Consider the following 23147-nt stretch of genomic DNA (forward strand, 5'->3'; position numbering starts at 1 on the left):
GTTCCTACCCTTTTAATTGCTTTTATCAGGTAGGAGAGGTATCACATATAGGGGAGGTGGGAGGGGTGACACAATGCTGTCAGGACGGCCCTGGCCTGTCTTCCTGCTCTGATGAACCTCGGACCCCTGAGTCCTTGCCGGCAGAATAGAGGTCGGAGGTTATCATTGCAGAAGCTGATAGGGTTAAAGACCACAACACAAGACATCTGTGCCGTATTAGCCCCTGCACTGATAACCTCCGACCTCCACCCTGAGGCTGCCGGCAGGCTGCGGGACCCTGGTGTGTGTGTCCGAGGTTCATCACTGCAGCAAGACTGTCCCTCCACCCGCGGACCCCCTCACACTGCGGCAGGCTGCAATCATTAGCAGAGGGGATCTGCTACACATAGTAACCGACCCCCACTGCTTCTGGAGCGGCTCAGGAGGGGGAAATGCCGCTGTCTGTGTGGTAGCGGCATCTGCACAAGTTACATAGCCGGCACAGGCGACCACTGTGTGCCGACTATAACTTATCGCTGCAGTGAGCGGAGGGAGGGAGGGGCGGGCGGAGGGGGTGATGCTATGGGGCAGGGGGCAGCACCCAGAGAACATGGCCGGCGCTCAGTTAGCCGCCCGCCGTGTTCTCTGCTCTATACTTTATGTTAAGTTGCGTTATTAGACAGCTTAACAAAGTATCGATATCAGGAAATCCTGATACCGAACTGTATTTTTGCCCGAAATATTGATAGTAGTATCGATATTTCGGTGCATTGTGCATCCCTAGTTGAGAGCCAAGTCCGTGACTTCGTCCAGATTTGGTGTCAAGCTTGTCAAAGCCTTCTGCGAGCCTCTTCTAACATCAAAAGGCAAGCCAATAAGAAATGCAGGCCTGCACCCAAGTTTCAACCTGGAGACAAAGTTTGGCTATCTTCTAAGAACATCCACTTATGGGTCCCTAGTTTGAAGTTGGCACCTTGTTACTTAGGGCCCTTCACCATACTAAGACATATTAATCCAGTTTATTACAAGTTCTGTTTGCCTCCTTAATCAGTACTTTCGGAAAATCACTTCTCCTACCCCAGTGTCTGGCACCGAGGATGTATCTCCTTGAAGAAGGAATGCCAGCACTCATTGGTGATCTAAGCAACCCACCTCCTTGTGATTGGACCATACATTACAATAAGAATCTATTGTATCTTGATAACCCCAAGAGGCTAAACCCCCAGCAGACGCGGTGAGCCTTATTTTTTACAAGATTACCCTGATGCAAAGAACGTTAAAAGCAACTCTGTACCCACAATCTGACCCGCCCCAAACCTTTGGTTAGCTGTTTTAATCCAAGATCTGTCCTGGGGTCCATTCGGCAGGTGATGCAGTTATTGTCCTAAAAACAACTTTTAAACTTGCATATTGAAACACCCCTCTGTCCCTCCTCCCCACCCTTTTCATAGATAGGAATGCCCCTGGAACATTTTCTCCTGTTCATCACCTGTCTGAACACTGCACATAAGCTGGAACGTTAAGGCACCTGTGAAGTGTTCAGACAGGTGATGAATAGGAAAAATGGTGAAGAGAGGGATGGATGGCCGTCGCAATCCTAGGGCACAGACACTCTAGGCCACGGCAATTTGACACAGGGCTGCAAGTTTATGTTTTAGGACAATAACTGCATCACCTGCTGAACGGACTCTAGGACAGATCTTGGATTAAAAGTAGCTATCCGAAGGTACAAGCAGGTTCGGGGGGGGGGGGGGGGCAGATTGTGGGTATAGAGCCGCTTTAAGGCAGATGTCTTGTCTAGGAATTTTGGTGCCCCTTTCCCCCAGATGAGGAACCAAAGAATATCCTTACCCCAGGAGTTGTTGTTGCTACCCTTACTCCTGATGTAGTGTCTTCCATTATTAGTTCTCAAGAATCAGTGCCCCCAGGTCTTAGCTAACATCTGGCCATCATTTCTAATGACTGTTTTTTTTTTTTTTTTCATTTCTATTGTGAGTCCACTAGACCAGTGCTTCTCAATTCCAGTCCTCAGGCCTCACCAACAGGTCATGTTTTGAGGATTTCCTTAGTATGGCACAGGTGATATAATTATACATCAGGTATTATCACAGGAGTTCTTTGTATGGGAAATCCTCAAAACATGACGTGTTGGTGAGGCCTGAGGACTGGAATTGAGAAGCACTGCACTAGACTAACCAATTTTCAGAAAAAATGGGGTAAAAAAAAGCTGCAACTAGATGTTAGCTGACAGTCAGTGGGGAAAAAAATGAAATACAATCTCCACAGGATGCTTTCTGTGTTATCCCACCCAAAGACTATTATAGAAAGGTAAAAATGCTGGAAAAAAGTCATGTCTATATGCATATTGTTTTTTTCCACCAATTTTTAAATAGAAAACCTGAAATTACTTAACTGGAATTACATATGACTTATACTGAGAGGGAAAAAATGCAGGGTGTAGTAACGCATGTATAGTAAGGCTGGGTTTTCGCACGTATTGTAAGGCTGGTTTCACACTGCGTTTTTGCCATATATTTTTTTATCCATTTTTGCAAAAAACTGATGGGAAAAAGGAAGAAAAACTAATGCATTTGTGTGCATCTGTTTTGATCGTTTTATTAATTTACTTCCATGATAAAAAGAAATGGATCAAAACACATTGTTTGTTTTTTAATGTAGACGAAAGTAAGGTCAGGTAAGTTTTTGAGTACCTTAAAAAAAAAGCATGCGTTTAAACCTTTTTTTTTTTTTTTTTTTTAAATGGAAGTCAATGGAAAAACAGATCAATACAGATGCACACAAATGCATCAGTTTTTTTTCATCCATTTTTTTGCTAAAAGGGATGAAAAAAATGCATTGCAAAAACGCAGTGTGAACCCAGCCTTATTTGCACAAAAATGAGAAAATGGCAGAAAAAAGAAAAGCCAAAAAGCAGGAAAAACAGCTGGCAGTTTTTTGGTCTTTTTTTGGGGGTGTTTTTGAAGTGTTGTGCTGTTGCACCTCTATGAGCACCCCATTGTCAAGGCAGGTAGAAGCCTCTGATTGTAAGGAACAAACATTTCTATTTATAAGATCTTATAAAACTGCAAAATTTATGCTGGAAAACCCCCTTTATGTTTTATGAATGTAAACTGCAAACATGCTTTATTTCCCATCCCCTGTTGATTTAGATTTTGAAAATTATAACAGGTATCCTATAACTTTTTTTTTTTTTTTTTAAACTCGGTTTTATTAAAAATGTATAGAAATGCAGTACAAAAGAGAATTGGCATAGGTAGCATCAAGAAAGGAGAATCATGAGCAATTCCATCATGGTCAATAGAATGGTAAGCATGACAAGAGGTACTACATACAGGTGACTTACATTCAGAAATAACTCGTTGCAAACATAAATATAAACATAAATGTAACTGAGGTGATTCAATGATATATTTACCATATTAAGTCCTATCTGGGGGGGATGTTGTCAGGTGTGAGTCCTTCCACGCGCCCCATACTTTAGCAAATTTTTTAGGGCATTTACGGTGCAAATATGCAATTTTATCATACATCATTACGGTGTTGACCTGTTGTTTCCACATGGAAAGGTTAGGGGGACGGGGGTCCATCCATCTGATGGCGATGGACTTACGAGCGAGAAATAACGTCTCCCTTAAAAAGGTGCGCTGGTGGGGCGTCCAGACCTCCTCCTCCAACAGGCCGAACAGGCACACTGATGGCGACAATGGGACCGGCATTAACAGGACCGAGGACAGCAGCTGTATTACCGAACCCCAGAAAGAGGCAATAGATGGGCATGTCCACACCATGTGCCAAAAGTCTGCAGGACCAGTCTGGCACCTGGGACATATAGGGGCTGGAATGCGCCCCATGCGGAAAAGCCGTTGGGGTGTTAAGTATGCTTGGTGGATAAAATACAGTTGGATTAGCTTATTATTAGCTGCTGGGGATACGTGTCTGTGAGACTCCAGTAGGGCCTCACAGTCCTCGTCATCAAGAGTAGGGATATATGTTTTCCATCTATCTAGCGCCGGGAGAGGGCTGGACGCCACCACCGCAGTGATCAGGTGAGAGTAGAGAGTGGAGACTAAGCCTCCTGGACCTTGGGATCTGATTACCCCTATCAAGGGGTGCGAGGACAATGAGGTCGCTGGGTTGGGGAACTGCGCGTTCAGGGCATGGCGCAATTGGAGATATCTAAAAAAGGAGGTACGCGGGATACCAAAGGATTCTCTTAGGGAGTCAAAGGTTCGTATGGCATGGTCTACATACATGTCACTCACATATAGGACCCCTATCTGTGCCCAATAGTTCTGTTCAGGGAGGCATAACAAATGCGGGAGAGAGTGGTTATTCCATAGTGGAGCCTCCACGGGGGTTCCCTGAAACCGCAATTTGTTTCCGGCCGCCAACCAGACTATGCGACCCACCCTGTGGGCGGGTAGAGCCTGCACTCGGGGGCAGGAAGATGCCTCCAAGTAGGACCACAAAGATATCGGGGAGATGAAGTCCAACAGGTGTTGGTCAGGAGAGGGACCCGGGTTTACCTGCAGCCATGGGTTCAGGTATTTCAACTGCCCAGCGAGATAGTAAAGGTACATATTAGGGAGGGACACGCCCGCACCATCCTTTGGGCGCTGCAGCTTGGCAAACTGGAGCTTTGACCGCGATGGACCCCATATGAAGGGGATCATAGCCGAGTCAAGGTCTCGGAAAACGGATTGCGGAATTGGGACAAATATATGTTGCAGGGTATAAAGGCATTTGGGCAGGACCACCATTTTAATTAAATTAATTCGGCCCACTACCGACAACGGCAGTGAGGCCCAAATTCTAAATTTGTTGCGAAAATGTCCCAACAGTGGAAGAACATTTAGCGCCAGTGACTGTGCGGGGGTTTTGGCTATCATGATGCCTAGATATTTAAAATGGTCCACCACGGTCAAACCTTCCAACTCAGAGCCCACACTACCATCTCTAAATGAACTAAGAAACTGCAGGGAGGACTTGCCCCAGTTAATAGAGAGGCCGGAATATGTCCCAAAAGTATCTATCAGCCGAATGGCCACAGGCAAGGACCTCTCAGGATCAGATAGGAATAAAATAAGGTCGTCGGCATAAAGGCCGACTCTATCCTCCCCGGCAGAGTGGGGAATACCCGACAATAGGGGGTCATGTCTAAGAAGAGAAGCGAGTGGCTCAATAGAGAGAATGAAAAGGAGGGGAGAGAGGGGACAGCCCTGGCGGGTACCACGTTGCAGGGAAAAGGAGGGGGATAGTATACCATTCAGTGCTATAGCAGCTCTTGGGGCTTCATAGAGGATAGAGATCCATCGGACAAAATTCTGCCCAAATCCCATCCGTCTTAGGACCTCTAATAGGAAGGGAATTTCCACTGAATCGAAGGCCTTGGCGGCATCCAGGGATGCCAAGGCCCAGTCCCTATCATCATACACTCCCCGCTGGACGGTCACCTGCACCCTTCTTAGGTTGTCAGAAGTACTGCGGCCAGGGACAAAGCCAGATTGGTCCGAGTGTATGATAGTAGGGACCAACTTATTAAGGCGATTTGCCAGTAATTTAGTTAGTATCTTGTAATCTGAGTTTAAAAGTGATATGGGTCTATAAGAACCACATATCAGAGGGTCCTTATCTGGCTTCAGCAGCAGTACTATGTTGGCCTCATAGAATGAGTCTGGCAGCCTTCCCTCCTCAAATGATGCTTTAAGCACCCCCAACAGTTGAGGGAGAAGGATGTCCTGGTATTGCACATACAGCTCGGTGGGGAAGCCATCCGGCCCGGAGGCCTTACCTTTAGCCAGAGAAGCCAGCGCATCTCCTAGCTCTTCAAGTGTTATAGGAGCATCTAGGAAAGATATGAAATCATTAGTAAGGGTAGGGAGGGGGATAGAAGCTAGGAAAGAAGAAATGTCTGCCGGGGAGTGGATCAATCTGGTACTGTATAAGTCCCTGTAATACTGCACAAAGACCTCTGAGATTTCCTCGCTGCCCGTGGCCAGACGGCCCGTGGCGTCTCGTACCTGGAGTATAGCTGGGGAGGCCGTGTTTTGATGGATGAGATAGGCAAGGAGACTGCTGGACTGGTTGCCCTGTTCAAAGTAACGTTGGTTTGTAAAGAACACCTTGCGTTTAGCTTTTTCATGTAACACAGTCATATAGGATCTTCCAGCCAGCAGCCATTCCCTCCTGGTATGTTCTGTGGGCTGGGCAATAAACTCTGCCTCTAGTCTAGCACATAGGGCAGCCGCCTCATCCTCCACCCGGGTGGCCTCTCGCTTATGGAAGGAAATTGAGGAATGTACACATCCTCGGAGGTAGGCCTTCAGGGTCTCCCAATATAATGGGTTGTGGACCTCCGGCCGATTAGCCTGTATAAACACGGCCAGCTGGTCTGGGATTCTATCCCGGTCCCCAAATAATGACAGCCAAAATGGGTGTATTTTCCTCGGTCCAGTCGGGGCAGTAAAAGGAGTAAGATTGAGATCTACTATAATGGCCGAGTGATCGGACACTGCTCGTTGGACATGGAACACATCTACCATGGCCACTCGGGCCCGGGGGTTACCGAATACATAGTCAATGCGGGAGAGGCTATGCCCACCCGCCCCATGGCATGTATATTCCTGTACCCGAGGGTGGGCCATTCTCCATAGGTCCAGCCATCCCACTTCCATCATGAGTCGCGCCAGAGGGGAAGGCCCGGAGGCAGCGTCAGGCCCTATGGCCATATGGAATCTGTCTAATACAGGATCATATGTCATATTATAATCACCCATGCACAGTATTATGGAGTTTGGGTACGCCGATGCAAACCTTATGGCTTCATGTAAAATGCTGATAGGGGCCGGGGGGGGGTAGGTACATACCAACGAGGACCACCGGTACCTGGGCAATCCTCCCTTGGGCGAACACCGCCCTTCCTTCGGGGTCTATGTAGGTGTGACCTGGTTCCCAACGCAGGGCCCTGTGGATTAATAAAGATACTCCTCTAGATGCAGATGAGTGTGAGGAATGTAGGGACCACTGTACCCAAGGTCTAGCTAGGAATCTGTATGACTCTGGTAACATGTGCGTCTCCTGAAGACACAGTATATGTGGATTGTACCTCCTAACATGTTCAAATACCATTGCCCTCTTACGCGGGGTCCCCAACCCCCTTACATTCAAGGACATTAATCGTGTAGGCATATCAAAACTCTATCACCTCATGTAACTAGGAACACAATATACAGTAACTAGCAAACACTAAAACTATGACAATAGAACACAGAAGTTCTACGTGGCTTCTTATACGGGGGAAGTCTGAGAAACGGGATCCCAGGAGGGGGGGAGGGGGGGGGGGAAAGGGGGGGGGAAGGGGGGGGAAAAGGGGGGGGAAGGGGGGAGGGGGGGGATAAGACCGTGCATCTGAACCGCAGGGTGTTAGCTTTGCCGCGGTACATCCTCTGTAGTGCAGGAATCATTGTCTCTGATGTCCAACCTCAGCGGAGATCTGCAGGAGGTATAGTGTAGGGAGAAGTCTCAGTTATGTCCCTGTGGAGAATAAACATGCGTGCTCAATTGGAAGGCCCCCCTTGTAATCTCAGCGCGGGGGTGATGGCGCCATGCGGTCGCGGCCCAGTGACCGGAGCCAGTCATCCGCCTCGGCCGGGGTGTTAAAGAACATAGCCCGCTCATCGTAGATAACCCGGAGGCGGGCCGGGAAGGACATGGAGTAGATGATGCGCCGTTCTCTCAGCCTGGCCTTCACAGCCGTAAACGAGGCCCTCGTTTTCTGGAGAGCAGCGGAGAAATCCGGGAACAGTTGGATGCTAACATTCTGGTACGTTACTTGGCCCAGCCTGCGGGCCGCAGATAGCGCCGCGTCTCTGTCCCGGCTACTTAGCAGGCGCACCAGGAATGGTCTTGGCGGGGCGCCGGGTGGTAGCGGCCTGGAAGGTACCCGGTGGGCCCTCTCCACCGCGAAGGCCATAGAAAAATGCGCATCAGGTAGGATATCCTTGAGCCAGTGCTCAGCAAATGTGCATGGATCTTTCCCCTCAGCCCGCTCAGGAAGGCCCAGGATTCTCAGGTTATTACGCCTGAGGCGATTTTCCAGGTCGTCAGCTCGTTGGGCCCAGGCGGCAGCCGACCTATCTAGGGCTGTGAGCTTAGCTGGCATGGGGGCAGTCAGGTCCTCGAGGTGGGAGATTCGTGTCTCCGTCTCACTCACCCGGGCCCTGAGGTTCTGGAGATCCTGGCGTAGTAAACCCACGTCGATTTTCACCTCCTCAATCTTCCCTGTCAGAGCAGAGGTCGAGGATTGTATGGCCGCCAGCAGTTGAGCGGTGACTTGAGAGAGTGTAGGTTCGGAGTCCGGGTCCTCCGAGTCGGCTGCTGCTGTGTTTGGCGCCATTTCGGCATCCCGGGCCGCCCGCGGCTGCTCGGCGCCATGTTGGTCTGTCGGCCGAAAGTACTCCTTCAGCTTTTCTGCGGCGATGGTCTGCCGTGTGCGGTTCATTCTTCTGCTGGGGCGACCCCTTGTCATTCAGGTACAGTTTGATATAATTTGGCAGCTTATATCGGCAGGATAAAGGTAGTAAGCCGGTTACCAACCGGAGCTCACATGCAGCACGTCTGGTCTGTTCTGCGGTTAGCCACGCCCCCATAGGTATCCTATAACTTAACATTTTCAACACGTTCCCTGATACTGGCGGAAATATATCAGTTAGATCTTTAGGCAGGAGTGGAATTTAGTTACACGGAAAGTTAGACTGAAAGATGACACAAGGTCCATCGAGTTCAGACATTAGGATTTGGCATTCTCTTCTTTCTTACAGAATGTCAGCCCAGAGATAGGAAAGAGAGATTCAGTTATACAGCCAGGCTAGCAAATAACCATCCAGGTTTTCATAAACCTCCAAATATGAGCCATCTGCACAAGGTTTATTTTCTGATGTCAGTCAGTCATTTTAATGTAATCGACACAAGTCATCATGTTTTGTACAGAGATATACTGTATATGCCGGACAATCACTGTAACGGCTACAGAATTATATGAATGGCATACAGTATGTCAAACAAGGTATTAGGGTATAAACCCACACACCGTATAAGCAGCGTATTTACTGCTGCAATACGCAGCAAATACGCAGCAAACACGCAGCAAATACGCAGCAAAAACGCAGCAGATTATATCTAAATAACTGAACACAGCATCAAATCTGTACCAACAAATCTGCTGCGTATTTGCTGCGTATTTGTTGCGTATCTGCTGTGTATACGGTGTGTGGGTTTGTACCCTTAGTCTGATTTAATACTAGAGTTTTCAGTATGTTTTGTCAAGAAAATGTAAAGGAAAGGAACAGATTCCATTTGTTTTTATGAGGGAGGGGGGCAAATTGATGCAAATTGATTTTAATTTGATGAATGTCCATATTGCTAGGGCTTATGCACACTGCCAAATCATGGCTCAAACTCTGAGCTGTACAGCCCCATAATGCAGAGCCAATAATGTTCTATGGGATCATACTGAACTAAAATTCCTCTGGTTTCATCTCAAACGCATCTTTTTTTTAAGGTGCTGAATTCAGCAGAAAAATAAACCATGACACCTTCCATCAGATGCTTTACTATGGAGGTATCCTTCCCTAGAAGTAAAGCTCGAGAATAACTCCAATATAAAGCACAAAATTCAACATACAGAGTGTGAACAGTGTTTCCTCCATGTATTTTACCTAAAACTAGAACAGATTTCAGTTAAGTTTATGGACTGGCCAATTGTCCATACACTGATCCAGAATCTGGGAACATGGCTGGGCGCAGTCCACATAAAATAAAAAGACTGCCATGATACTGTCACACCCCGATGCACATACTGGCCTCCTTCCTTCGTCAGCGGAACTCTCTACCGCAAATAGATCTGCTATAGATTTTGAATACTGCCTGTCTGGAAAACCTCTATGTAAACACAAATGCATTATTGATAGACATGAGCGAACCTCAGGCACACTCTGGTTCTTCCAAACCTGAACACTCTGCAATGATTACTGGTGGCTAAGGAAGTTAGATGCAGCACTAAGGCTGCCTGGAAAATATTTAAACAGCCATAGGCTGTATCCATGTTTTCCAGGACTCCTTAGAGCTGCATCCAACTCCTTCAGCCACCGGTAATCAAATGCAGAGAATTCAGGACCAGAGCGTGCCTGAAGTTTGATCATCTCTAATTATTGAGGATAATAATCGATAATAATTGACTGATAATAATGTCTGTTGATTGACAGCATTTGTTCTTTATCGTACAGGTGTAATATAAAATACAGTCCATGCCCTGATGAGACAGGAAAGTGCTTCCCTTAAACTGTTGCCACAAAGGTTGAAGAGTACAGTTTTAGAAAATGGCATTCTCCTTACTCACCTATGGCTACAGCATATCCCTCCTTCCCAACCCTTCCCCCTATCCTATTGTGTTTGCCCCTTTGTCTTATGATGTCTGTACATGTATTGTTGAGACTAGAAATTGCTGTTGCCTACATTTCACTTGGTTTCTTATTGATCCCCCTTGGGGCGGACTTATTTTCATAATACAAATGATAAAGTTATGTTGGCATTAGTTACAAGAGACATTGGCTGTTAGCGATGGCACATACTGTTATTACTATATGGCAATATGCACTGCCACTGAATATTTTTCACAAAAAGAAAATGGCATTCTCATTGAATTTGTTTGATCAGATGGTTAGTGGTGTGCTTTACACCACTCTAGCCAACACCTGGCACTACACATGGTGAACTAAGGCTTGTGTAAGGCTGCTGGACCATGGAAATCCAATCCATGTAACTCCTTAAAAACATCTCTTAAGAACATCTAATGTTTTTTCTAGGTGCAGTTTGAGACATGGTAATGAGTAATGGTAATCAGGGACAGGCGATATTTACGCACAACATACTTCACGACTCAGCAGTTCATTCTGATAGATTGTCTGTCCCTCCACTTGGATTTGAGCTGCTGTTTTTTCCAAATGTTTTTGCTTAACAAATATATTCAATGAAGCAGCTCTAGCAGAGGAAATATTAGATGAACTGACTGGATAACAACCTGTGTCACACTGAGAGGTCACATTTAGATATGGGGGCTTTATTTTGGGTTTTAGTGTAGTTTACATACTTAGGCTATGTTCAAACTACGTAAGAGACCGGCCGTTCCGTGACCCCGGATCATCCCGGATGATCTGTCCGGCCACAAAGCTCCCCCTGCACACAGTGAAGCGAGCGGCCGGAGCCGCTCGCTTCATAGTGTGAACTGACAGGGTTTCCTACGGCCGTAATTCGTTGAATTGCGGCCGCAGAAAACTGACATGTCAGTTATTTCCGGCCCCCGTATGGGATCCCGGCCGGAGCGCATACGATGTGTATACGCTCCGGCTGGGATCCCATTGAAAATAAGGCATTGTTCCACCCCGCAAAAACTACGGCCGTAGTTTTACGTAGTGTGAACATAGCATTAAAGCGTAACTGTCATTTCAGCGTCATTTTTCTGAAAACAATAAATATGTATAGTACAAGCGATTTTAAGAAACTCTGTAATGTTTTATTTACCAAAAGAGTTTCCTTCTGTAGTCAAAAAGCTGTTTTCTTAGCTCCCCCCTCACTTCAGAAGGTTTTCTGTGTCCATTATGTGGCTATGGAGAGGGGAGGGGCTGAGAGGAGTGAATGAGCACGGAGCAGTTCTGCACAGCACTACACCCTGCAATCTTCTCTTAGCAAGTTCATAGATAAGCACCGACCTTTCTGACCCCTGAATCCAGCGTTTTAGGTGCCCAGACAGTCTACAAACAGCTGACCTTCATGTCACCTCTTCCTGCTCCCTCATCTCCCTCAGCCCCTCCCCCCTTCATAGGAGATAATGGAGACAGCACTTCTTCACTGACAGCAAATCTTCACTGGCTTCTCTGTAATGAAGACGTGTTTGCCTGATAATGCACAGATAAGAAGTCAGGGGGGGGAGGCTGGGAGATTGCTTCTTGAGCACAGAAAGAGGCTTTTTCGGCTAATCAAACCTATTACGGAGTTTCTTAAAATCGCTTATACTACTGATTTCTGAAAAAAAAAAAAAAAAAAAATACATGATAGTTACACTTAAAAAGGGAACCAATCAGTCCAATTGGGCTGATATGGTTCCCTGAAACAACGTATAAAGCTCCTACAGCAGGAGCTTTATACCGGGGAAAAAAATACTTTTATTTCCCCGGCTCATGACAGACACGGGCAGGGAAGTAGTCATCTGGGCGGCTCCCTGCCCGTATCTAGTCACAGCGCTCTGCCTTTCAGCGCACTCCGCAGGAATGATTGATAGGCAGAGAGGTCCGTTACTGGCCTCTCTGCCTGTCAATCATCCCGCTGAGCATGCTGACAGGTAGAGAACGGTGACTAGATACGGACAGGACGTCACCCAGATGACTACTTCCCCGCCCGTGTCTGTCATGAGCCGGGGGAATAAAAGTAATTTTTCCTCGGTATAAAGCTCCTGCTGCAGCCGCAGCTGGAACATGCTGCGGCTGCTGCAGGAGCTTTATACATTGCTCCAGGGAACCATATCAGCCCAATAGTGCTTGCTTCAGATGTATGCTGTGAGAGATTAGGGAGTGGGACAGAGCTGCTGATTCTCAGGGGCAGGGAATACTAGCAATACAAACAAATAGCCCTTTTAAGGGCTTCAAATTGTTTTTTAATAGTATTACTACAGACTGCTGGCTGGGACTTGCAGTGCTGCTACCACGATTTCAGCAGCACAATGTGGTGATCGGCTGCTGGCAGAAAGGGGACATTAGGTGTTGCATACAGAGCCCTAAGAAGTGCTCAGTACTCTTTTGTGGCTGGTGGTGCTGCTGTACTACATTGTATTGCTGGGATTTGTAGTACACCTGCATAGAACTTCACTGCTCATTGGAAGGGGGTTTCAGAGAGTGTGTATAGGTCCAGCCACTAGCAGATTGTATAGCACAGCCCCCCAAAACTAGTGGGTACCACATTGTATTGCTGGGATTTGTAGTACACCTGCATAGAACTTCACTGCTCATTGTAAGGGGGTATCACAGAGTGTGTATAGGCCCAGCCACTACCAGATTGTATAGCACAGCCCCCCAAAACTAGTGATTACTACATTGTATTACACAACATGGAGAGAGAGGAACAGCTGCACATCCCATCTATGGCTGACACTAATGCCGCTAGGCCTATTTTAAAATTCAACACCAGGGTGTCTGTATATAATTTGATCAAACCATAATAGCCCCGTGTACCACGTACAGGTCCCCTCGTTCACACGGGTCCACACCGTGTCGGTCAGTGACCGCCAACCCTGCAAAGAGTGCACATGCAGGGAAGGGAGGCCATGGAATGGCCTGCAACCTCAATGTCACAGGACCAAACCCAAAATGCCCCACCAGAACCCGGCCAGCACCACCGGCAGGGAAGGCTGCCCCCAAACAATACAAGTATGAATGAGGTATTACACTCACCATTGCTGCTCACACAGAATAGGGAAGACATAAGGTACTGACATGTGAGCACAGGCATATCCTGCCAATTTTGGTTATGTGGGTCTTATAAAGGAGTGCGAGCTGTTCAGAAAAGGGAGAACTGTAAAACATGACATGGAGAGAGAGGAACGGCTGCACAACCCATCTATGGCTGACACTAATGCTGCTAGGCCTACTTTAAAATTCAACACCAGGGTGTCTGTATATAATTTGATCAAACCATAATAGCCCCGTGTACCACGTGCAGGTCCCCTGGTTTACATGGGTCCCTACGCTAACTCCACACCGTGTCGGTCAGTGAACGCCAACCCTGCAAAGCGTGCACATGCAGGGAAGGGAGGCCATGGAATGGCCCTGCAACCCCAATATCAAAGGACCAAACCCAAAATGCCCCACCAGAACCAGGCCAGCACCACCGGCAGGGAAGGCTGCCCCCAAACAACACAAGTATGAATGAGGTATTACACTCACCATTGCTACATTGTATTGCTGGGATTTGTAGTACACCTGCATAGAACTTCACTGCTCATTGTAACGGGGTATCACAGAGTGTGTATAGGTCCAGCCACTACCAGATTGTATAGCACAGCCCCTCAAAACTAGTGAGTACTACATTGTATTTCTGGGATTTGTAGTACACCTGCATAGAACTTCACTGCTCATTGTAACGGGGTATCACAGAGTGTGTATAGGTCCAGCCACTACCAGATTGTATAGCAAAGCCCCCCAAAACTAGTGGGACCACAAGTATTTTTCCTGATTTCTGTATTTCATACGCAAGGTCTATCTAAGTTCACAACTGCTTGCACAGAGTAAAGGTGGTTTCACAGAGTGTATATTGGTGCAGCCACTACTGGATTGTATCCCACAGACCCCCAAAACTAGTGGGACCACAAGTATTTTTCCTGATTTCTGTATTTCATAAGCAAGGTCTATCTGAGTTCACAACTGCTTGCACAGAGTAAAGGTGGTTTCAGAGTGTGTATTGGTGCAGCCACTACTGGATTGTATCCCATAACCCCCCAAAACTAGTTGGACCACAAGTATTTCTCCTGATTTCTTTATTTCATACGCAAGGTCTAAGTTCCATACTGTGCAGTGTCCATAAAATGGTGAACCCAAGGGGTAAGGGTCGAGGACGAGGGCGTGGTGTTCCAAGCGATGCAGTTGGTAGAGGGCGTGGTTTAGGGCAGGGTGACACAACAGCACCTGTTGAGGAGGGAGCAGTGGCACACCGCAGACGTGCACTCCCTAGCTTCTTTTCCCAACTCACGCGGTCTCATGGTAGACCAATATTGAAACCGCAGAAGTGTGAACAGGTGATCACGTGGATAGCGGATAATGTGTCCAGTAACTTATCTACCACCCAGTCTTCCACGCAGTCCACCCACGCTACCCAAGGGACTGGAAACCTTGCTCCAGTAGCTCAGCCTCCTTCCCCACAGCCTGGCCCTTCCAGGGAAAGAAGGGATTCAGATCCACCACCATCATGCTCCCAGGAACTCTTTTCTGGACCCTTTCCTGAGTCTGAGCAACCGGAGCAGTCGATCTGTCCCGATGCCCAAACTATGAATCTCACGCAGTCAGTGGGTGATAAGAGTGGGCACTTGCAAGCGGGGTTGGAAGAGGTGTCTGATGATGACGATGAGACCCGGGTGTCAGACAGTGAGATTGTTGTCATGGATGTAACTCAAAGTGAGAAGGAGAGTGAGGAATTGGAGGAAGAGCTAGTGGATGAGGACGAGGTGACTGACCCCGAGCTGGGTGGATAAGCCTAGTGAAGACAGTGCTTCTGAGGGGGAGGCACACCCGCAGGACCGGTTGGAAGAGGAAGAGGGGTAAGCAGAGGGAGAAGCAGGGGCAGAGCTAGTAGATCAGCAACTGTTTCACGGAGTCAAACTCCCGTGGCAAGGCCTGGATGTTCCCAAGTCTGGAGGTTTTTTAAAGAAGGTGCGGAGGACCGACGGACTGTAGTGTGCAACGTGTGCCACGCCAGGATCAGCAGGGGAGCCACCACTACCAGCATGCGCAGGCATATGACTGCTAAACACCCCACTCAGTGGAACCAAGGCCGTTCAGTGACTGCAAGTCGCATCCCTGCTCCTTCCCGTCTCACGTGCTGGCTCTGTCAGTCCCGCCGCCCAGGCCCAAGCGCCTCCCGCCCTACACGCACCCTTCACCTCCACGATGCGCCACACCCTCCAGCAAGGTGTCCAAGCGCAGCGTTCAACTGTCCCTGCAGCAGACCTTTGAACAGAAGCGCAAATACACTGCCACTCACAAGCCCTAAATGTGCACATAGGCAAACTGCTGAGCTTGGAGATGCTTCCCTATCGGCTGGTAGAGACAGAGGCTTTTAGGAACCTCATGGCAGTGGCTGTCCCTCGGTACTCTGTCCCCAGCCGCCACTACTTTTCACACCAGCCTAATTTTTGGGAGGCTCACTTGCTTCCTCACTCACTTTTAATGGTTCTCTGTGTGCTCAATGCCATGCTGTGTCTGGCCTAATTTTTGGGAGGCTCACTAGCTTCCTTACTCACTTTTAATGTTTCTCCTCACTGCCATGCTCTGACATCACACTACGTCTGCGGAGGAGCAAAACTGGTTGCCGGGGCCCGCCGATCGCGCCCCCGTCAACTAGCCAGCTGTTTTTCTTTTTTTTGGTCTAGCCATGGCCTCACCACCCCCGGTCGAGAGGCATCAGGTGTACCCTTGATGGTGACTGACAGCTGGCCTAGCCAGTTAGCTGTCAGCACCCGGGTTCGTGTGTAATTAGCAGTGAGCTTGGTTGCGTGTGACAAGGGGCGGAAGCTGGTGGCGGCTCTGCAACTCGGAAGCCTCACACATGTACCATGCCTGGCCCACGTCTCCAACCTAGTGTTGCTGCGGTTCCTTAAAACTTACCCCAATGTGGCTGACTTGCTCAACAAGGTGCACCGCATCTGTGCGCATTTCCGCAAGTCAACTAGTTAAACTAACCCCAATTTACCTTCCTTGTCTTGTCCATTTCGATGTGGATGTCATCTTATCTTAAGGGTGTTCTCTGCCATTCTTTCACCAGTACCTTCTACCTTTTTTCGATGTTGTAGCCGTTTTTAAGGCAGGATTGACCAGAGCAGTAATGGACATCCATGTTGACTACTGCTGTGCCTGCCCTTGCCTCCATGTTGGCTACTGCTCAGCCTTAACTGGCATCCATGTTGGCTACTGCTGAGCCTTAACTGGCATCCATGTTGACTACTGCTGGGCCTTTACTGGCATCCATGTTGACTACTGCTGGGCCTTTACTGGCATCCATGTTGACTACTGCTGTGCCTGCCCTTGCCTCCATGTTGGCTACTGCTGGGCCTTAACTGGCATCCATGTTGACTACTGCTGGGCCTGCCCTTGCCTCCATGTTGGCTACTGCTGGGCCTTAACTAGCATCCATGTTGACTACTGCTGATCCTGCCTGACCTCCATGTTGACTACTGTTGCTCCTGCCTGGCCTCCATGTTGGTTACTGTTGCTCCTGCCTGGCCTCCATGTTGGCTACTGCTGCTCCCGGGAGTTCTCTGTGTGCTCAATGCCATGCAGTGTCTGGTCTAATTTTGGGGAGGCTCACTTGCTTCCTTACTCACTTTTAATGGTTCTCTGTGTGCTCAATGCCATGCTGTGTCTGGCCTAATTTTTGGGAGGCTCACCTGCTTCTTCACTCACTTTTAATGGTTCTCTGTGTTCTCACTGCCATGCTGTGTCAGGCTGAGTTTTTGGGTGGTCCATATGCCTACCTCTATTTTAACCAGGCTGTTGCACAGAATTAGGCATAATGGTGCCATTAGGCAGCCTCAGAGGCATGCATACATGCTGCCCCTGCTGTTTCCTGTCCATTTCAGTTGTGTTTCCATCAATTTCTAAGGTTGACAGGTTTTCACACGACGTTCCCTCTACCGAACTTGAGTCTCCTGCAAAAATGCTCGAGTCTACCATTGACTGAATGGGGTTCGTTACTCGAAACGAGCACTCGAGTATCGGGAGATATTCGTCTTGAGTAATGAGCACCCGAGCATTTTAGTACTCGCTCATCACAAGCACTGACTAAACACACAAATGCAAACAGGAGTATCAGTGTGAGAATAACGCTGAATGTGAACTATGCATAGATTAAATTACACGCTAAGATGATGGTCGTGAAGATTGGATAGCACTATTTGTTTTTTCTTTATTTGATTTTGATTTTCGTTTTTCAAATTTTAAATAAGTGAAATAAAGCATTGATATTTTACCTGCACTCCTATTATTCTCACTTAAGATATATATATATATATATATATATATATATATATATACACACACACACACACACACACACACTATATTTATATATACCCTTGACAGGCGACTGCTTTTAGAGCAGAGCAGTGGGCGGTAACCTAGAAAACAATAAGCTGTCTATAATGGGAGGGAAAGAGTAGCTTATCAGGAGGAGGCACGTTAGCTAATGTAATGTTTTGCAAAAATGTTAAAAATGTAATTATGTTTGTTGAAAATTCCCTCCTTAAAGGGCTCATCCAGTGCTATTAAATCATGGCCACTTTCTTATGTGACATGACTTTTGCCTCCAGTTCAGGTGCGGTTTGCAATTAAGCTCTATTCACTTCAATGGAACCAAGTTGCAAAACCCAACCCAAACTGGAGACAAGAGCGGTGCTGACTCTGGAAGAAAGTGGCCATGTTTTTGTACCACTGGATAACCCATTTAATATCGACAGCAAATCACACTACAATTTATGTGCACAGGAACATTATTCAAGTACTGTGGAAAAAATATGGATATGTGTCAGGGCTGGGATAAACAGACAACAAAGGAACGTGAGCCCTGCGCTTACCCCAACCTCTGTCCCTGCCTATTGCCCCACCCACGCTAGACCGTGGGGAGACAACCATAAAGACTGCATATACACTGACTAGTGTGCAGGGGATGGGAGACAAGATACACAGACAAACACAGAAGAATTGTCTAACAGGCCGGGTCAAAACCAGGAAGGAGCGTCAGGACAAAATCAGAAAGCTAAGAAAGGTCAAAAACAAGCCGAAGTCAAAACCAACCGGTAGCAAGGTACAAAGGGGTCAGGCAAGAGAAGGTCAGAACACAGAATAAGGTCAGAATAGCAGAGATCAGATCACCAAGCTAGCTAGTGCAGACAAATCAAACACTGGCAGTAAGCAGCCTGATAGCAGAGCTTAAATGCAGGCTGGAGCCCCACCCCCACAGGTGAGAGCAGGAGAACTCCAGAGAAATTAACCCTGATGTGACCAGGTCAGTACAAGATGGCAATAAATAAATGCTCACGTTCGCCTGCGTGCAGCTAATGTTTGAGAACGTGAACGAGAACCCACATCACTTGCAGTGTCGGAGACAGGGGCGATGGCATGCTCGCTATGAGCGCCAGTCCTGACAATATGATGTAGATTTTTATATCGGATTCCACCTATTACAATGAAAAAGAAAGTAAATCTACAGAAAACTAATTTTACAATCTGCTTGAACATTATACTGCATCCAAACTGATGAGAGCCTTAGGCCTGTTTTAGACAAGCATAATACAGCCAAATTGTTGCCTTTCTATTAGGTGTATTAAGGTGGGTTGTAATACAGACAGAAACTGGATAGAATCAGATACAGCATTTTGTCCAGAAATGACCAAAAAAATAAAACTATTTACTTCATTATATTCCTATTTATTTATTTATTTTGTGTGTGTGTGTGTGTGCAAAAATGCTACCGTCAGATGTTAACTGGGAGTACATGGGTAAATATTAGAGATGAGCGAACCGGGTTTGGGTTAGAGTCCATCCGAACCCGATCGTTCGGCATTTGATTAGTGGTGGCTGCTGAACTTGGATAAAGCTCTAATGTCTGGAAAACATGGATTCAGCCAATGACTATTTCCATGTTTTACACATAGCCTTAGGGCTTTATCCAACTTCAGAAGCCACCTCTAATCAAATGCCGAAAGTTCGGATGGACTCGGAGGATCGCTCATCTCTAGTAAATATGAAATGACGTACTTCCACAGTAAGTTTCACCCTTAGGGTATAAACACACACGGCATATCCTTGCGTATTTACTGCTGTGATACGTAGCAAATTAGATCTAAATAACTGAACACAGCATCAAATCTGCTGCTATACGGTGTGTGTGTTTGTACCCTTAGGGCTCATTCCCACTGAGCAAAAGCAGCTGAATTTCTGCGCTGAATCAGCGCTGAAATTTCAGCCGTTAAAATAGGTGCAGAGCTAATTTCCATTGTGTTGAATGGAAATTCTGCTCTGCAGTTCACACAGTGGAATTTCCGCACTGAACTAATCCGCTTTCCGCCAGAAGAATGAACATGTTCATTCTTCCGCTAGCAGAAGCCTATACAAATCAATGGGGCTCTGATTTTCTGTTTCAGCGCGGAATACAAGCGTAATACAAGCGGAAATTACTCGCTGAATCAGCGCGGAAATGGGGAAAAGGGGGGGGGGAGGATTCTAGTATATGTTCTGGTATAGTCTAGTTTACTCACCAAATACTCGCTGAATTTCAGCGCTGAATGCATGCGGATTCCTCGAGTATTCCGCGCTGAATTTGTCAAGAGCTGATTACGAGCTGAACACTTTCCTAGCAGAATACGCAGGGATTCTGCTTACATTCTGCTTATATTCTGCTCGGAATTCAGTGTCAGTTGATTTCAGGCGGAAATATTTCCTTGCGTAATCCGCTCCTTTTGCTCTGTGTGAACGTAGCCTTAGGGTATAAACACACACACCGTATACGCAGCGTATTTACTGCTACGATATGCAGCAAATACGCAACAAACACGCAACAAATACGCAGCATATTAGATCTAAATAACTGAGCACAGCATCAAATCTGCAGCAGATCTGCTGCGTATACGTTGTGTGTGTTTGTACCCTTACTGTGGATGCTCCACTTCATTTGGACCCTTGGGAATTTAAAGGCAAATGGATCCACCAGCTTCAAATCCAGCGCACGTTCACGTCACCCACTCCTGTGACCCCTTCTTCTGTCTGCTTTCCAATGCCTTCTCTATGGGAAATCGCTACTGACAGAAGAGGGGTCATGGGGGGGAATGAGGAGTTTCCTTTTCCTGCAAGGTCATACCTGCAGCAACCATAAGGTCAGACCTGCTGGGAACTTGTAGATGAGGGTATGGGGTTGGCTAGATACTATGTTTTGAAGTGCAGGGAGGGTGCTGTGCTGGGCAAAAGCCAGCCGTCAAGCTGTTCAGGGACTGGCCCATCTTAGCACACCAGCCCATCTAGCATTTTCCCTGAATTGCCAGATGAGCAGTCTGGCCCTGTCTAGCGCTGTGGGTCACGTTCCCTCACACACTGTTGTTCATGATGTTGCTTCTGTCTCTCTATGTGCTGTTCATATCAATTTGTTATATATATGTGAATGTAAATCACTGTCCACATCAATGTATCAGCTAAAATGCTCTTTAACAGCTGTGTACACAGCCCAGCAGGAGTTATATCCCCTTTCTGCCACATGTCTTGATGATCATGTGATCACTGGGTAACTGAAGTAACTTAAAGGGGCACTCTGGCCAAAAAAATGTTTTCCAATCAACTGGTATCAAAAAGATATATGTATTTGTAATTTACTTTTAATTTATATTAATAAATAATAATAATAAATAATATAATAATAAAATATTTGTGCTATTCCCCCCTTATTCTATAAAGATCCAATCCATGTACAAGACACTTGTGTGTCCTAAGGGTCCATTTACACATAAAGATTATCTGACAGATTATCTGCCAAAGATTTGAAGCCAAAGCCAGGAAGACTATAAACAGAGATCAGGTCATAAAGGAAAGCCTGAGATTTCTCCTCTTTTCAAATCCATTCCAGGCTTTGGCTTCAAATCCTTGGCAGATAATCTTTCAGTGTAAATGGACCCATAGGGTCCGTTTACACACACAGATTATCTGACAGATATCTGCCAGATTTTTGCAGCCAAAACCAGAAATGGATTTGAAACAAAGAGAAATCTCAGTCTTTCCTTTATGACCTGTTCCCTGTTTATAGTACATTCCTGGCTTTGGTTGCAAAAATCTGTCAGATATCTGTCAGATAATCTCTGTGTGTAAATGGACCCTTACTTTAGCAACAATCGGATGCCATCTTAATTTACCAATTAATCTACCAATCCGTACTGATACTGAGTCACCTATGATGAGCTATCACAAGTTACCTAATTATCTGACCACATCATCAGTTATCGCCCATATCCTGGGGCAGTCACGTGACTGCTCACATGCCATGTCAAAGACTACGGCACTTCCTGCAGGACATACAGCAGCTGATGAGATTTTTTAAATACAAGTAATTTACAAATCTGTATAACTTTCTGACACCACTTGATCAGAAAGATTTTTTCTTTCCCATGGAGTACCCCTTGAAGTACTGTAAGCTGCTGGAGACCCAAATCAGCTCTGAAGAGTGTGTTTGAGGGCTGCAATGTTGCCCCTATAACTGCGGCTAAGGCTAGATTCACAATATTTAAGGGCTTCCTATTCACTTACCAGGTGTTTTTGGAAAATGTTTTTGTTTTGCCCCTTTGGGTCCATTCACACACAGATCATATACTGGTGAATGGAGCCATAAGGTGCCTTCACACAGGACGGATCCGCAGCGGATTTCTTGCTGCAAATTTGCAGCAGATCCCTGCCCTGTAAAGTCTATGGGCAGACATACTCGCAGCAGGATGTACATGTCGGGAGACTGCCCCATTAACCCCCGGCCAGCCAGAGCGCATCCATTGACTGCTCCGCGATCCGGCTTGCTTCGGGGGTTCCCGGGTGCATGTCCCGCTCAGCCAATCGGTGGCGTCGCAGCAGCACACTGGCTAAGCGGGACATGCACCCGGAAACCCCCGAAGCAAGCCGGATCGTGGAGCAGGTAACGTATAAGCTCTGGCCGGCTGGGGGTTAACAGGGTGGTCTCCCGACATCCTCGCAGCAGGATGTCTGCCCATAGACTTTACAAGGCAGGGATCGAGGGGATCTTGCTGCGAATTTGCAGTGAGATATCCGCTGCGGATCCATCCTGTGTGAAGGCACCCATAAAGAAAGTGGGTAGCTTGGGCTCTGTGTTAGCTTACCATATTGACAGGCTGCTGATAAGCATCCAATGTAAAGCCCAGCAGAAGCCCAAAAACAGTGCGAACCAAGCATAAAATGTCAGCCCCAGGTACAGGAGAAATCAGCAATAAAACAAGATGGTGTGGCTTCTTTCAGACATACAGTATTTCTACATTTTCTCACAACTGTGTGCATTAGTATAGGCACTTTTTATGTGGTGGTTTTTCTTTTGCTTTTTTCCTAGTACAAGTTGTGATTTTTTTTTTTGACCATTTGATTTATGAATTTCTTCTGGACAATATAAGGGAAAAACACCAGAAAAAAATGCCCACATACATGTTTTTCTAGGTGTTTCCCCCCCCCCCAGCCTATAGAAGTGTACAGGAGGAAAAACGCCACACGCCAGGTGATAACCCTGTGATAAAATTGACCCAAATATGGCTCCAAGAAGAAAAAAACACCATAGCCAAAAAAGCATGACAGGCACAG

General features: G+C 46.8%; 1 protein-coding gene across 2 annotated transcripts in view; it reads right to left on the reverse strand.

The window, feature by feature from the left end:
* Window positions 1-23147, reverse strand: part of MYLK4 (myosin light chain kinase family member 4) — a 145229-nt gene that overhangs the window by 96108 nt on the left and 25974 nt on the right. The gene's annotated exons all lie outside the window — the stretch shown is intronic.

This window comes from Dendropsophus ebraccatus, chromosome 2 (genome assembly GCF_027789765.1).
Source record: "Dendropsophus ebraccatus isolate aDenEbr1 chromosome 2, aDenEbr1.pat, whole genome shotgun sequence".
In the NCBI taxonomy this organism is placed as follows: Eukaryota; Metazoa; Chordata; class Amphibia; order Anura; family Hylidae; genus Dendropsophus; species Dendropsophus ebraccatus.